Genomic DNA, 14,932 nt, shown 5'->3' with positions numbered 1-14,932 from the left:
CACTGTGGTGGGAACATGTGCTGCAGTACAGTGTGCACAGGCACTGTGGTGGGAACGCGTGCTGTAGTACAGTGTGCACAGTGGCTGAGGTGGGAACGCGTGCTGTAGTACAGTGTGCACAGGCACTGTGGTGGGAACGCGTGCTGTAGTACAGTGTGCACAGGCACTGTGGTGGGAATGCGTGCAGTAGTACAGTGTGCACAGGCACACGCACTGTGGCAGGATCACACACTGTGGCAGGCACACACGCTGCAGCAGGCACGTGTGCTGTGGCTGGACCGTGCTGAGTGAGAAGTGCTCAGTGTTGCCTCTGCAGCAGGCACAGCGTCCGTGCTCCCTGCACGTGACATGTCGGTTCCCACGCTGCTCCGTGCTGGGGCTGTGTAGTCATCAGTGGGAGCCCCTGACCGCGGTGGTGCAAAACACGTCCACAGAAGGGATCTGGTGATGGTCGTGTTCACGGGGTTAAATGCAGAAACGTGCTGACATTCTGGTGGCAGGGTTCTCACCTGCCATAAAAAATCCGGGAGAGCAGCCCACTGGAGGTTTCCTCACGCAGGGTGCACTGGTGTGTGGTGGTGGGCACCATTTCCCCCCAGGGCAGAGCAGGGAGTGGAGCAGGCGAGAGGCTCTGTGGTCGCTCTGCAGGCACTTGCTCTTTGTACAGAGGTCTGCACTGTCCCACCCTCTTCATGCATGTCACCTGTCACTTTGTACAGAGGTCTGCACTGTCCCACCCTCTTCATGTATGTCACCTGTCACTTTGTACAGGGGTCTCCACTGTCCCACCCTCTTCAAGCATGTCCCTGTCACTTTGTACAGAGGTCTGCACTGTCCCACCCTCTTCATATATGTCACCTGTCACTTTGTACAGAGGTCTGCACTGTCCCACCCTCTTCATGCATGTCACCTGTCACTTTGTACAGAGGTCTCCACTGTCCCACCCTCTTCATGTATGTCCCCTGTCACTTTGTACAGGGGTCTGCACTGTCCCACCCTCTTCATGTGTGTCCCCTGTCACTTTGTACAGAGGTCTGCACTGTCCCACCCTCTTCATGTATGTCCCCTGTCACTTTGTACAGAGGTCTGCACTGTCCCACCCTCTTCATGCATGTCCCCTGTTACTTTGTACAGAGGTCTGCTCTGTCCCACCCTCTTCATGTATGTCCCTGTCACTTTGTACAGGGGTCTGCACTGTCCCACCCTCTTCATGTATGTCCCCTGTCACTTTGTACAGAGGTCTGCACTGTCCCACCCTCTTCATGTGTGTGCCCTGTCACTTTGTACAGAGGTCTGCACTGTCCCACCCTCTTCATGTGTGTGCCCTGTCACTTTGTACAGAGGTCTGCACTGTCCCACCCTCTTCATGTATGTCCCCTGTCACTTTGTACAGAGGTCTCCACTGTCCCACCCTCTTCATGTATGTCCCCTGTCACTTTGTACAGGGGTCTGCACTGTCCCACCCTCTTCATGTGTGTCCCCTGTCACTTTGTACAGAGGTCTGCACTGTCCCACCCTCTTCATGCATGTCCCCTGTCACTTTGTACAGAGGTCTGCTCTGTCCCACCCTCTTCATGTATGTCCCTGTCACTTTGTACAGAGGTCTGCACTGTCCCACCCTCTTCATGTGTCCCCTGTCACTTTGTACAGAGGTCTCCACTGTCGCACCCTCTTCATGCATGTCACCTGTCACTTTGTACAGAGGTCTGTACTGTCCCACCCTCTTCATGTATGTCCCCTGTCACTTTGTACAGAGGTCTGCACTGTCCCACCCTCTTCATGCATGTCCCTGTCACTTTGTACAGAGGTCTGCACTGTCCCACCCTCTTCATGTATGTCCCCTGTCACTTTGTACAGGGGTCTCCACTGTCCCACCCTCTTCATGTATGTCCCCTGTCACTTTGTACAGGGGTCTCCACTGTCCCACCCTCTTCATGTATGTCCCCTGTCACTTTGTACAGAGGTCTGCACTGTCCCACCCTCTTCATGTATGTCCCCTGTCACTTTGTACAGAGGTCTGTATTGTCCCACCCTCTTCAGGTATGTTGCCTGTCATTTTCCAGATGATTCTCCCCCTCCCACACACCCTGTGCCCTTTTTCCAGACCATTGCCACCGTCCTCTTTAGAGGACCCCATCCTGCTGCCAGGCCTCCTGGCCAGGACTGTCCCTGTCACCTTCTGGTCCTTTGTGGGGCTGGGCTGTGCCCCCAAGCGGCTGGCTCCCCGTGCCTGTCTGTGGGTTGGACAGGTTAATGATTAAATACGCTGGGTGAGATCTTGCTGGTGATTATGCAGCCTCTAAACGTTTGACCAGGCAAGAAGCACGAGTGAGTGGCAGGCAGGCCATTTGGAGCACGAGGTGGCTGGGCCGACAGCCCTGCCCTGCCACCACCCAAGGCGGGGCTGAAACTGCCCAGCAGCATGGACTGTGTGTGCAGTGTCTTGGGGTCATACTGCAGGGCAGTGTCACCTCCATCAGAACAGGAGCAAGGCTGCTGTGAGCAGCCCCGGAGGGTTCTGCTTGGTCGTCACCGCTCGGCCCAGGTGCCCGAGCATGCTGGGACCCTGGCTCGTGACGCTGGCCCCCCAGGGCTCCCCAGAGCTGCGCCACCTCCTGCTGCATACGGCCTCTGGAAGCTGGTGTCATTTTTTTCTGGGACCCACGGACTGCTGGGCTGTGCACTTGGGCAGGAGTGACAGAGATCATCTGTGGAATGACGTCAGCCCCGGGGTTCAGATTTGCCGAGGGTGGGTGTCTCTGGGAGATGCGCCTCCTGGCTGGGGCACGGTTGCTCTGTGGGATGCTGCCGGTCATGCTTGGGCCAAGGTCTCAGCTAGAAGGGGGAAGGCAGAGCTGAAACTCCGTTCTCGTCCTGGGACAGGAGCGGCCCAGCACACACGGCCGGTCCTGCCCTGCCTTCGCGCCAGCCCGGGGAGTGATTTATTCCGCCGAGGGAGCTGCGGTTTTGTGCACCACGTATCGGTGTCGTTGAAACCTTGTTTTGAGAGGAAAATAGCAATTAATGTTTGGAAATAGGAAATAGCTTTCCAGAGTTGCGGCGGAAGAGACCCAGTAAAAACGACTCCCGGGAGCTCCCCAAAGGTGAAGGGAGGGTTTGTGAATGGTGTTTTCTGTCTGGGAGCTTGGCAGCCTAGAAGTGTAAGCATGAACCAAAGCGAGGCTGCCCAAACCCAGTGGGGAGGGCGCGAGGCTCCTGCGGGCTGGCGGGCTGGCCAGCAGCTGTGTCCCAGAGGGGACAGGTGGCAGGGTTGGCTGTGTCTGGCCGCAGGACCGAGGCCTGCGGCCCCAGCTGTGCTGCTGTCACGCAGGCCGAGGGCAGGTGGAGGGGCAGCGCTCTGAGAAGCCCTGGTTTGCCGGGGCCCCGCACACGCATTTCAGCTCAGTGGGTAAAGCAGCCGGAGACCCGAGCCCGCGGGAGCCGCTGAGGACTGCTCCCTCCGGGGTGGCCACGTGCGGTGTTGCTGGAGAGATGGGGCCGTCTCCACCGCAGGGGGCTCTTTCTGGGGTCGTTCAAGAGCTGCCCCACCATGAGAATTATGGCTTTTAGACTTGGAGTAGGAGAGTTCAGGGGACCTCAGCCTGGGTGTGCTTAACTCCAAGATTAAACCGCCCGGGTGTGGCTCAGAAACTGGGAGGGAGATGCTGACGTAAGCACAGCTGCCCAGCGCCCTGCTCTGCTCAGGTGGACCCATGCTGGCCTCCGCCCTGCTGGCCCTCTGCGCCAGACTGTTCCTTGCTTTTCAAAAAAGGTGTGTTTAATGGCAGAGTTAGAGAGATCTTCCCTCTGCTGGTTCACTCCTCAAATGCTCCCAGCAGCCAGGACTGGGCTAAGCCTAAGCCAGGAGTCTGGAACTCCATCCAGCTCTCCCACGTGGGTACAGAGGCCCTAACACTTGGGTCATTTGCCACTGCTTTCCCAGGCACATGAGCAAGGAGCTGGATCAGACATGGAGCAGCTGGGACACAAACCAGTGCCCGTGTGGGAAGCGACCTCACAGACAGCGGCTTACCTGGCTGTGCCACAGCGCCACCCGGGGCAGTTCTTTATAGTGGGCGCTGTCCGGTGCTGTCTTGGGCAGCATCCTTGGCTTCTGCCGGCCGCATGGCTAGGATACCTCTCACCTCCCGAATGTCTGTCTCGATGATGAAAACCCTCTCCAGACATTGCCGGTAATGTGTTCTGGGGGCTGGAAGAGGCCAGAGTGTCCACCCTGGGAGTCCTGCCTTGGTGTGAGATGGGGTATGAGGGTGACGGGGGACCCTCCTCTGCTCCTCGCTTGGCGACCTCAGCCTGAAACCCTTGTCTGAAAGTGGCTGAGTGGGTACAGGAGAGACGCTGAGGCGTGGCAAGTGTGGGGCGTGCTGGGTGACGTGGGGACACTCAGGCTGACGCACTGGGCAAGTCTGCTGCTTCTGGACGGAGGTGGCCGCTGTGGACTCCGCCGGGACCGAGCTGCGTGGGGAACGTGGCTGTTGTTGCCCCGGCCCTGTCTGTGCACAGTCTGTCATGGACAGTGGGGCTCCGGCCGGGTCATAACCACGCCATTGTGACTGTTTTTCTAAATGGCCATTTGGAGGGCACATGGTCACGGCGCAGTGCATGTGACCTGTGTCCTGTGTGGGGCTGTTTTTCATACCGTGTGGCTGGAGAAGTTCTGGATGGCACAGCAGGGCTCCTTCCTTGAATCTGGGTGGCATGTCCATGCTGACCCAGAGTGACACACGTTGAGCGTGACACGTGGAACATGGCACGTGGACTATAACACACGGAACGTGACACATGTGAAACATGACACCCATGGAATGTGGCACACATGGAACATGACACATGGAGTGTCACATGTGGAATGTGACATGTGAAGTGTTGCGCACACGTGGAGTGCCACACACATGTGCTGAGTGACTTTCTAAGCTAGATTGTACAGTTTTTGTGTCTTTGAGCCCTGAGCCGCCATTTAAGAAGTGTGACAACCCTAAGACCATGTGGCAAGAGGGGCCACGTGTCGCTCTCCATTGGACAGTGTCCACCTAACCCAGCCTTCCAGCTGCCCCGCTGGCCTTGAGTCCCCCAGCCCAGCCCGGCACCAGCTGGACACCCACCACGACTCCTGTCCTTGCCACCTGACCCACAAAATAGGAGACAGAAACTGTCACTGTAGATGACTCCTAAAAAGCTAAGCCAGCCTCTCTGGTTCTAGAAGCTTCTTGAGAAAGGGTGTGTGTTCTTGCTGAAGAACTGTGGTGGACCGTCAGGGCTGTGTACAAGCTCTGGCCTGCCCTGTTGACCCCCATGCCTCTGTGGCTCAGTCTAGGAAGCCATCACCAAATGTCATACGTGAATACCGAGACACCAGTGGAAACAGGTGAGGTAGCCCTGGTCTGGGGTGGGGTCAGCTGGTGCCCTGGCCCAGAGCCGCTTCGTGGAGCCTCAGAAGTTCACCGCTTGCACGGCCTCACAGGTGCTCACACCACGCACACGCACTGGGGCTGTCTGCATCCAGGGCTGGTGTCAGCGCGCTCCTGGGTGCGAGTCCTGCAGGCGAGCAGCTCTCCGTGTGGACGCGGGTACAGAGGCGCACACGCGTGTGCTGTTAGCCAGCGGGGCGGGGGAAATTACTCAAACCCCGCCTTCCTTATAGCAGAGCTGGCAGCTTCCGTGTGCATGTGCACTTGCTGGAACAATTTTTTTTTTTAAGATTTATTTGCCTTTCATATATTTATTTATTTATTTGAAAAGCAGAATTACAGAGAAAGCGAGAGAAAGCGCGAGAGCTTCCAGCTGCTGATGGCTGCACCATCCAGGGCTGGGCCAGGCTGAAGCCAGGAGCTCCATCCGGGTCTCCCATGTGGGTGCAGGGGCCCAAGGACTTGGGCCATCTTCCACTGCCTTCCCAGGCCACAGCAGAGAGCTGGATCGGAAGCAGAGCAGCCAGGACATGAACTGGCACCCATAGGGGATGGCGGCATTGCAGGCCGTGGCTCTGCCCGCTGTGCCCCCATGCTGGCCCCACTGGAACTCGAGGGACCTTAGAAGTAGCACAGTGACCACTGTCAGAAGACACCGGGGCCCCTTCAGCTTTGCCTTCTCCCAGAAGCCAGGGTTTGCTTGAGGAAACTCGGAACTGACCCGCAGCCCCCACCCCTCCCCGGGGCCCCTGGGCTGGTGTGGTGGCCACAGGCCCAGGCATGGCAGTGCTGAGGTTGCACCGGTGGGAGAGTGCCCGCCATGGGAGTGGCTGGCTGTCCTCTCCGTCCTCTGTGGGATCAGTCGGCACCAGGCCGGGGCTCAGGGAACGTGAGCACGTGTGTGCGTGGTGCTCAGAACTGGGATGTGCACTCCTCGGGCTTCTCGGCTTGCTGGCCTCCGGTTTCGTGGAAAGTGTCTTCGGAGGCCAGTCCAGGTAAGCAGGGCTGGCAGGAGCCCTGGGAAGGTCGCGTGGACCTGCGCAGGGAGTGGAGGATGGGCAGGGGGCTGGAGGTGGGAGTGGGGGGCAAGTGGCAGGGGTCCCCGGTGCTTCTGTAAGCCCGGGAGCGTGAGCGCCTCTGGGCGCCTCCAGCTCCAGGTGCAGGCACAGCTCGGCAAAGGTGGCCCCTGTGCAATGCAGCCGTCCAGCTGGAGGACCTACAGGCATCGTCTACAGGTGCAGGAAGAGAGGGAGGCGGGAGGGCGTTGGTTCAGCTTGGCCCTGTGCGTTATTCTGCCTCTGGGGCCAGGTGAGCGGCCCATGGGGTCAGGCCCTGGTTAGTTCTGAGTCCAGATGGGACCCTCCTTTCACAGTGGCCTTCAGACCAGGCCCTGCTGCTGCCCAGGGGACGTCCTGCCCACGGTGTGTCTGGTCTGTCCTTAGCGGGCAGCGTTGAGCTGACGGTTCATGGAAAGCCAGCTCCAGAACACTTACCATATTTGGGTTGGTGTGGGAAGTTTTCTGTTAGCTGCTGAGCCCTGGTGGGCTTTGGTGCCATTGCCAGTGTTGCGGCATGGGGTTCAAGGCGGCAGGACAGGGAGGAAGCTCGTTCCAGGCTCTCCAGTCTCCCTCCCTCCCTCTGCGCCTGCCAACAGGGATTTCTTGCTGTCGTTTTCTGTTTGCTCTAACGGTTCTCAGCTGAGGCAGGAGGACTCCCCACAGCACGGTCCCCCGCAGCACCTCCACCCCAAGGGTCTTTGGATATGGGAGGGGCGGCCTGCCCGCGGCTGTCAGGGACTGGGGAGCAGGACCGCACAGGCGTCACTCCTGGGGTGCTGGTGCCAAGGTTTTGCCAGTCTTTGGTGCTAAGATACGCAGGTGGTACCGGGAGCCCTCTGGACCCCAGGCCCCGCAGCTGGGCATGGAATCGCCCGTGAAGGCCCTTTGCCTCGGCCTGCCCATCTGTAAGCTGGAGCTGACCGTGCCTCGGGGTTTCTGTGTCCGTCAGGCGGCCGGAGCAGCTGCTGGCACCCCATGAGCGTCGGGAGTTGCTGCAAGAAAAAATAAATCTCTCCCGTCTCCCTTCCGAGTCTTTGTGTCTGCAGGTTTCAGGACAGTTTTTAGTTCCAATGTAGCCGAGCGATCTTAGATTAGTTCCTGAAGGCGTGACTGTTCCTCAGGCTGGCGGTGCAGTGGGTGGAGTGCGGCGTCCAGCAGACGCGGTGTGTGAGTGGCAGATACTGGCAGCCGTGAGGGTGCTTCCGGAAGTCGGGGGGGAAGGGAATTACAAGATGAGCTGATGGCCGTGCCGCGCTGCCCTCAGGTCCGTGCACGACTTGTCGTAGTGCCTGTTTTTCATGAACTTTTGGAAGGCCCTCGTAGGCCCGGATTCCAGGACGCTTTTGCACAAGGAACTTGAGGTTTTTATCTCTCCACAGACTCTCGGAAGGACCCTCTGACTTAGGCCCGTTTTCCCAGTTCTAGGGTGGGAGCCGGCAAGTAGACTGTTTCCTTGAAATGACTGAGCTTTTCCTAGAAGGCCAGGTGCTCCTGGAGCAGGCGAGGAGAGAGCTCAGTGGCTGTTTCCCCCGACCTCGCGCCGGGACCCAGTGGGGATGGGGGAGAGGCCTCCCTCGGCTGCTGGACCTGCCTCCCTGGGGGCCGGTGGCGGTGGTCTCGCTCCTTCCGCCAGCCCCCCAGCAGAGCAGGTCGGGCTGCCCCGGCCGTTGCACGTCAGCAGCCCGGACTCTGGCCAGCGCTGTCTCAGCCTGTTGAACCCACGAAGGCATCCACAGCTTTGAGCCAAACCCTGTCATCCACTGATGTTTCCAGCAGCGCCCGTGCCAAAACCAACATGAGCCGGCGGGCGCGGCCTGCGAGACCTGCCTCAGCTGCTGTGCGGTGCTCTCTGGTGACTGGAAAGAGCGCTGTGACAGGGCCCCACGCGGGATGGCGGCCAGGGCCAGGCTCTGACGGTTGCTTACTCCCGCCCCGGGACTCTGAGGGCTCCTCTGATGGACGGGAACAATCCCGCCCCAGTGTTTGACCTCCTGAGTCTGAGTCACAGGTTGGACAGCTTTCCGGCGTCCTGCGACCAGCGAGTCGCGGAGCTGGGTTTGGAGCCCCAGCTCTGCCTGCGGCACGCCGGCTGGCCTTTGTCTCCGGGTGACTTCCCCGTGGAACGTCCTTTCTGAATGGAGGCACACAGTTCAGCCCCAGAACCGAAGGCAGGAAGGGGCGGGATGACTGGCATCCGCCGAGCACCAGACGCTGTGTGTGCGTTCACTGCGCGTCTGCACGGCTGTGGCATGGGTGCTGGACCCCGAGTGCCAGCCTTGTGTAAGTGTCACCACCCTGAGTGGCAGAGCAGGGATGTGACTGACGCCTGGCTCTGCTGTGCGGCAGAAGGCCCGGAAGCCATCTTGGCGGGGTCACTTGCAGCTGTGGGGCAGCACACATGTGCATGTGGGGGGCACTCCCCGAGGGGTCGGGTGAGCCTCCGTGGGCTGCAGCCTGCTGCCCGGGCGTCGGAGTGCCCGAGCCCCCAGGTGCCGGCCGTGAGGGCTCGGCAGGGCGGGCCCCTGCTCCACAGCCCTGGCTCCGGGGGCTGGCGCCGTGGAGGGTGCTCGGTGCCGAGGCTGCCCTAGTGACCAGGACGTGCACCCTGCGTCCTCGCTCACGCTTGCAACCCGTGATTCGTGTTGGTTGACGTCTGATTCTCGCCGTTGCTCTCGGACGAAGCTCCTGGGTGGCTGAGCCGGGCTCGGATGCCGCTCCTCCTCCTCCCGGGCCGTGCGCTCTGTCGGAGAGGCTCTGGGAACGCGGCTCCGGCGGGGACGGTCGTTCACCGTCAGCCGCTCTGCGCTCACTGGTCTGCTTCGGTGGCTGTTTCTGTGGGGGGTTTGTGCGAGAAGGGGGTGACGTTTCTATCTGTGTGAAGTCCCCCGGCCCGCTGAGACGTTCCCGGAGCTCAGAGTTTGAGGGCGGGAGCCGAGCCGTGACTGACCTGCAGGCCTGCGTTGCCAGGCGCTTTGCCACACCTGACACGTAGGTGTCTGTCATCTGCCCGTTTCAGACTAGCGTGGGGCCAGGGAACGGGTGCAGGGCAGGTGACTGCTGCCCGCGTGTGCCTGAGTGCGTGGTGCGTGTGTGTGTGCGTGTGCGTGTGCGTGCATGCTGCAGGCTCCGCCCTGCGATGGGAGCCATCTTGGCTGTACCCACCATTGTTTAGGGTTCTCCTGGCCTGACATCCCCTTCCTCCTCCAACCCCAAGCTTCCCTTTCCAGCCTTCCCCAACGCTCCAGCCCCTGCTGCAGGCTCAGCCTTGCCTCCTGGGCCATGGGCTGGGGCACAGTGGGGAGGGGGGATGTGGCAGGGCACGGGGGTCCTGGTTCAGCCTCGCCTCCCGGGCCCCGGGGTGTGAGGGACTGAGTGCCGAGCCTGGGAGCCGCTGGGGTCCCGGTTGGACCGTGGCTCTCCCCGGCCAGACACAGATGTTGACGATGGGCGTCATCCTCCACCAGCCCCCACCCCTGCGGGCCCGGCACAGCCACCTCGCCTGCCTGATGGATGCCGGCATTGGGCTGGATTTGGTCTGAGACTGGAAAGACTTTGTGGCTCCTCCGTCTGTTTGCCGGCTCCCAGCGTGAATGACCTTTTGTTGTGTGATGCCAGGGCTGTGGGTCCCTCGGGGAGCAGAGCACAGAGCAGCGTCTGGGGAAGCCCTGAGGGTGCTCTGACCACCGCGCCGTCTCTGCACCTGCTGCGTCACATGCTGCTGCCCTCCCTACCACCCTCCCTGCACTGTCTGTGGATTAAGAGTGGGTCAGGAATGCAGGGGGGAGGGGCAGCGAGGGCCCTCTGAGCCTGTTTGTGTTTAGATGAGCCGCCCTGTTGCTTATCAAGGCCTTGCTGATGCCTGAGTGTTGGGAATAAGGGAAGCCTAGGAAGGGGGCCCTCTGCCCGCCCCTCCTCCCCTACATGCCTGGGGGCAGTGGCTCCCTGGTTCCCTGTTGTGTGCAGGGGGCACATCTGCGGCTCCAGACCCCATCTCTCCCCGGCTGCTGCATCGTGGAGAACAGGAGCCGGCCCAGGGCATGCTGACTCCCTGGCTCTCCCTCCCTTCTCTGAGCTCTCTGCACCCACACCCCGCTGTGAGGCTCCTGCCCTGGGCTGTTTTCCTGCAGGGAGGCCTGGGGGACGCTGTGCTGGGCAGGTCAGTGTTGTCTTGACTCATTCAGGTAGCTGTGCCAGGCGGGGGAGGTGACCCCGGCACACAGCCTGGGGCAGGTCAGGCGGCATCAGTGACTTCGCCGAGAGCAGGGAGGGAGGCCTGTCGACCTCTCCTTAGAAAGTCGGTGACTTTGCGGCAAAGTAAAAGGAGCTGTTTTCTGGTTTCCGTTGCATTGTTCGAGAGCTGTGCTGATTTGTAGAAAGCTCAGATGGTGCGCAGACAGCGTGTGAGAGAGATGGTGCCCGCGGCCTGCAGCCTGCACTCAGATGTGGGGACACCCCTTGTCGTGTCTGAAGAGTAACCAGAGTGGCCACTGGCCCGAATCTGCGGATTTCTCCCTCAGTCACAGTGGTGCCTCGGGCTCAGTCGAGCCTCCCCGCCGGCCCTTGTCTTACTGAGCACGTGCGGTGAGCGGATTGCGGCCGGCCACCACGGGGCTGTGCCCATGACGCTGCCGAGCGGCTTGCCCGGGGCAGGGCCACGTTCCGGCGTTTACCGTCCTCGCGCCGCGTGCTGCCCGCCCGTTGCGCTGTGGTCTGAAATGATGAAATGTCCCGAACTTCAGGTGCTTTCCTTTTCTGGCACACGGAGCTTGTGTAACTAGGAGGGAGAGGTCTGAGGGCTGGTTTTGCAGCTTCAGAAGCTAGAATCCAGGACTCTGCCTGCCGCGTGCGTTTTTCCGGGGGTGACCCTCGTGTGCCTACCATTTCCTGACTTTGTGAGATGTTGTCACCTGGACGTTACATAGTCGAAAGAGCGCCCCTAATGGCCTCTGTTTTGGACAGTCTGTCCCAGTCTCCTGTGGCTCCTAACACTTTACCCAGGAGGACTTCTTGGCAGTAAAAGTCGAAAATGCTATTTCGTTACCTGATAGGGAGTTGGAGAACCGGAGTTCTTCTTTGAAGGTGTAACCCCCCGAGTAAGCCCTGGAGCATTTCTGGGCAGCAGGCTCTGGTTTCTTCTAGAATGTTGGCCAGGCCCAGAGGATTAATGACCTGTTGTTCCGCCCCTTTGAACCTTATCTCCCTGACCCGCTGCAGTCCCCAGTGTCACCTGAAACTTGGGCCTGCTCCTTGGCTGCAGCTCTCTGGCTTTGTACTCTGGAGCTGTGATGGTGATAAGGCGGTCCTGTGTCTCTTAAGGAGCTTTCTTTCCTGCCCCAGGGGTTGTGCATTGAGGCTCCCTGCCTGCTCCTGGGGCTGGCGTCCAGGGCTCCCAGTAACCAGCGACTAGGTAAGCGGTGGGCGCGGCTGCCAGCCTGGTTCTCTTCGTAAACTCACGTGGCACGTGGGAGTGGCCAGCCTCTCTCTCTGGTCTGTGAAGCCTTGGCGAGCGGGTCCACGTGTGTGTTCAAGTTGGACTGGAAACACGGGCTTCCCTGGCTCTGCCGCACGTGTGACAGCGTTGGGCGTTCGACCACTGCTGTTGACAATCATCCTTTGTTGGCGTGGCAGAACGGTAGAAGGTGACCCTCTGGGAGTGGTGCCCGAGCATCCTGGCTGTGCCTGGCGGGTGAGTCCTCAGGCCTGGGGGCTCTGGGGGGCTCTGAGGGGCTCTGATGATGGAAGGGCTCGTGCTGCTGTCCAGCCTTGGGCCAGGCTCACAGGCTGCAGCTGGGGACAGGCCCCGTTCTGGGTGAATTCCTGCCAGCAGCTGGATCCCCCTTGCCTGTGTGTGCTGGTGCTAAGCTGTGGGGACCCTGAGGCACCGCTTTGCCAGCTGTCCCGCCATGGGTCACGGCTTGGTCTGACTCGGCCGCGGGGGCACCACACGGGCATCCTCCTTTGTGGCTGTTCAGGGAATTTCTGTAGCTACCAACCAGCAACTAGCGCCTTGTCTCTGGAGAGGGGACTCTCAATCCTGCCACTAGGGGATGCCCGTCTGTGCCCGACCCCCATGAGGGCATGGAGACGGTGCAGGGCCGGTCAGTGTCATGTCACTGGGCCCCAGACTGGGATCTCAGGGACCTGGCTTGTTGAGGTTTTTTTGAATTTATTTGAAAAGCAGAGCTTCAGTGAGAGAGAGGCAGAGAGATCTTCTGTCTGCTGGTTCACTCCCCACGTGACTGAAACAACCTGGCTGGACCAGGCCAAAGCCAGGAGCCTGGAAGTCCATCTGGGTCTCCCACGTGGTTGGCAGAGGCTGAGCGCTAGGGCCGTGTTCCGCTGCTTTCCCAGGCTGTTTGCAGGGAGCTGGGTGGGAAGAGGTGCAGCTGGGACTCGAACGAGCGCCCACCTGGCTGCTGGTGTCCCACACGGCAGCTTGAGCGACCATCCCAGCGCTGGCCCCGCGACTGTGTGATTCTGTTCCCTGGAGGAGCCTGGCCTGACACGGTGCCCAGCCACAGGGCACTTGGGCAGCTGGGAGGTGAAGCAGCCATGCGTTGCAGCAGGAGCTTGTGTGCTGGAGACACCTGACGCGTTTGCTCTCCTCTCATCCAACCTTGTGTTGGAGAGGCTGATTCGGCAGCGTGTGCTACCGATAGGAATGACGAGAGAAGTCCTGCTCTGATGGGGAGCGGGCGGAGGCCGTGCAGGCCCTCACCCTGGCTGTGGGACCCCGACCCCGTCCACAGTGCTGTGGGGATGGGCAGAGGCCGTGCAGGCCCTCTCCCTGGCTGTGGGCCCCCGACCCCGTCCACAGTGCTATGGGGGGTGGACAGAGGCCGTGCAGGCCCTCACCCTGGCTGTGGGACCCCTGCCCACTCTGCTATGGGGGGTTGGGCAGAGGCTGTGCAGGCCCTCAGGCTGGCTGTGCCCCCCACCACCCCACCCCCCACCTCCATCCACAGTGCTATGGGGGTTGGGCAGAGGCTGTGCAGGCCCTCACCCTGGCTGTGGACCACCGCCCCCACCCCCCACCCCCGTCCACAGTGCTATGGGGGTTGGGCAGAGGCTGTGCAGGTCCTCACCCTGGCTGTGGGGCCCCTGCCCACTGTGCTATGGGGGGTGGACGGAGGCTGTACAGGCCCTCTCCCTGGCTGTGGGCCCCCCCCCCGCGCCGTCCACAGTGCTATGGGGGTGGACAGAGGCCGTGTAGGCCCTCACCCTGGCTGTGGACCACTGCCCCCACCCCCGTCCACAGTGCTATGGGGGTTGGGCAGAGGCCGTGCAGGCCCTCACCCTGGCTGTGGGACCCCTGCCCACTCTGCTATGGGGGGTTGGGCAGAGGCCATGCAGGCCCTCACCCAGGCTGTGGACCACCGCCCCCACCCCATCCCTGTCCACAGTGCTATGGGGGTTGGGCAGAGGCTGTGCAGGCCCTCACCCTGGCTGTGGCCCCCCTCCCGTCCACAGTGCTATGGGGGTTGGGCAGAAGCTGTGCAGGCCCTCACCCTGGCTGTGCCCCCCCCCCCGTCCACAGTGCTATGGGGGTGGACAGAGGTTGTGCAGGCCCTCACGCTGGCTGTGGGGCCCCTGCCCACTGTGCTATGGGGGATGGACGGAGGCTGTACAAGCCCTCTCCCTGGCTGTGGCCCCCCCCACCGCGTCATCCACAGTGCTATGGGGGTGGACAGAGGCTGTGCAGGCCCTCACGCTGGCTGTGCCCCCACCCCCCCGCGCCATCCACAGTGCTATGGGGGTGGACAGAGGCCGTGCAGGCCCTCACGCTGGCTGTGGGGCCCCTGCCCACTGTGCTATGGGGGGTGGACGGAGGCTGTACAGGCCCTCTCCCTGGCTGTGGCCCCACCCCCCCGCGCCATCCACAGTGCTATGGGGGTGGACAGAGGCTGTGCAGGCCCTCACGCTGGCTGTGCCCCCACCCCCCCGCGCCATCCACAGTGCTATGGGGGTGGACAGAAGCCGTGCAGGCCCTCACGCTGGCTGTGGGGCCCCTGCCCACTGTGCTATGGGGGTGCTTCAGCTCTGGGTTTATTCATTTCTGGGAAATGTTAAGATGCAGAGATGATTAATCCACACATCATGAATCTGGAAGTTCTTGGGTCTTGATTCCTGAATTAAATTTTGTGACGGATCAGAGGAGGGAGTAGATCAGTAAGAACGAGTTAATTACGGTGGGGCCTGCCTTTTCTCCCTTCTTAATAGCCTGCACTGCAGGGGCCTGTGTTGTGGCACTGCTGGTTAAGCCACTGCCTGCGATGCCGGCATCCCACGTGAGCTCCGCTTCGTGCCCTCGCCACTCCGCTTCCTACCCAGCTCCTTGCTAACGCACCTGGGAGAGCGGCAGAAAATGGCCCGAGCCCCCGGACCCTTCCACCCGCGTAGAAGACCCGGACGGCGCTCCTGGCTCCTGGACCCGGCCTGGCCCAG

At 61.2% G+C, this 14,932-nt stretch overlaps 1 protein-coding gene across 7 annotated transcripts in view; it reads left to right on the top strand.

The window, feature by feature from the left end:
- The window catches only part of LHFPL2 (LHFPL tetraspan subfamily member 2), a 110,792-nt gene that overhangs the window by 24,724 nt on the left and 71,136 nt on the right, over nucleotides 1-14,932 (top strand). Inside the window, exon 1 of one of the 7 annotated variants that reach the window (XM_089312905.1) lies at nucleotides 8,661-8,767. The exons of the other annotated variants lie outside the window; for them this stretch is intronic. The gene's annotated coding sequence lies outside the window, so the exon portion shown is untranslated. Of the gene's footprint in view, nucleotides 1-8,660; nucleotides 8,768-14,932 lie in introns of those variants that run through there. 7 annotated transcript variants of the gene reach the window in all.

The sequence above is a fragment of the Oryctolagus cuniculus genome, chromosome 14, assembly GCF_051225735.1.
Source record: "Oryctolagus cuniculus isolate XC-2025 breed Fujian yellow rabbit chromosome 14, ASM5122573v1, whole genome shotgun sequence".
Lineage (NCBI taxonomy): Eukaryota > Metazoa > Chordata > Mammalia > Lagomorpha > Leporidae > Oryctolagus > Oryctolagus cuniculus.
This window is presented reverse-complemented; position numbering and strand designations above follow the sequence as displayed.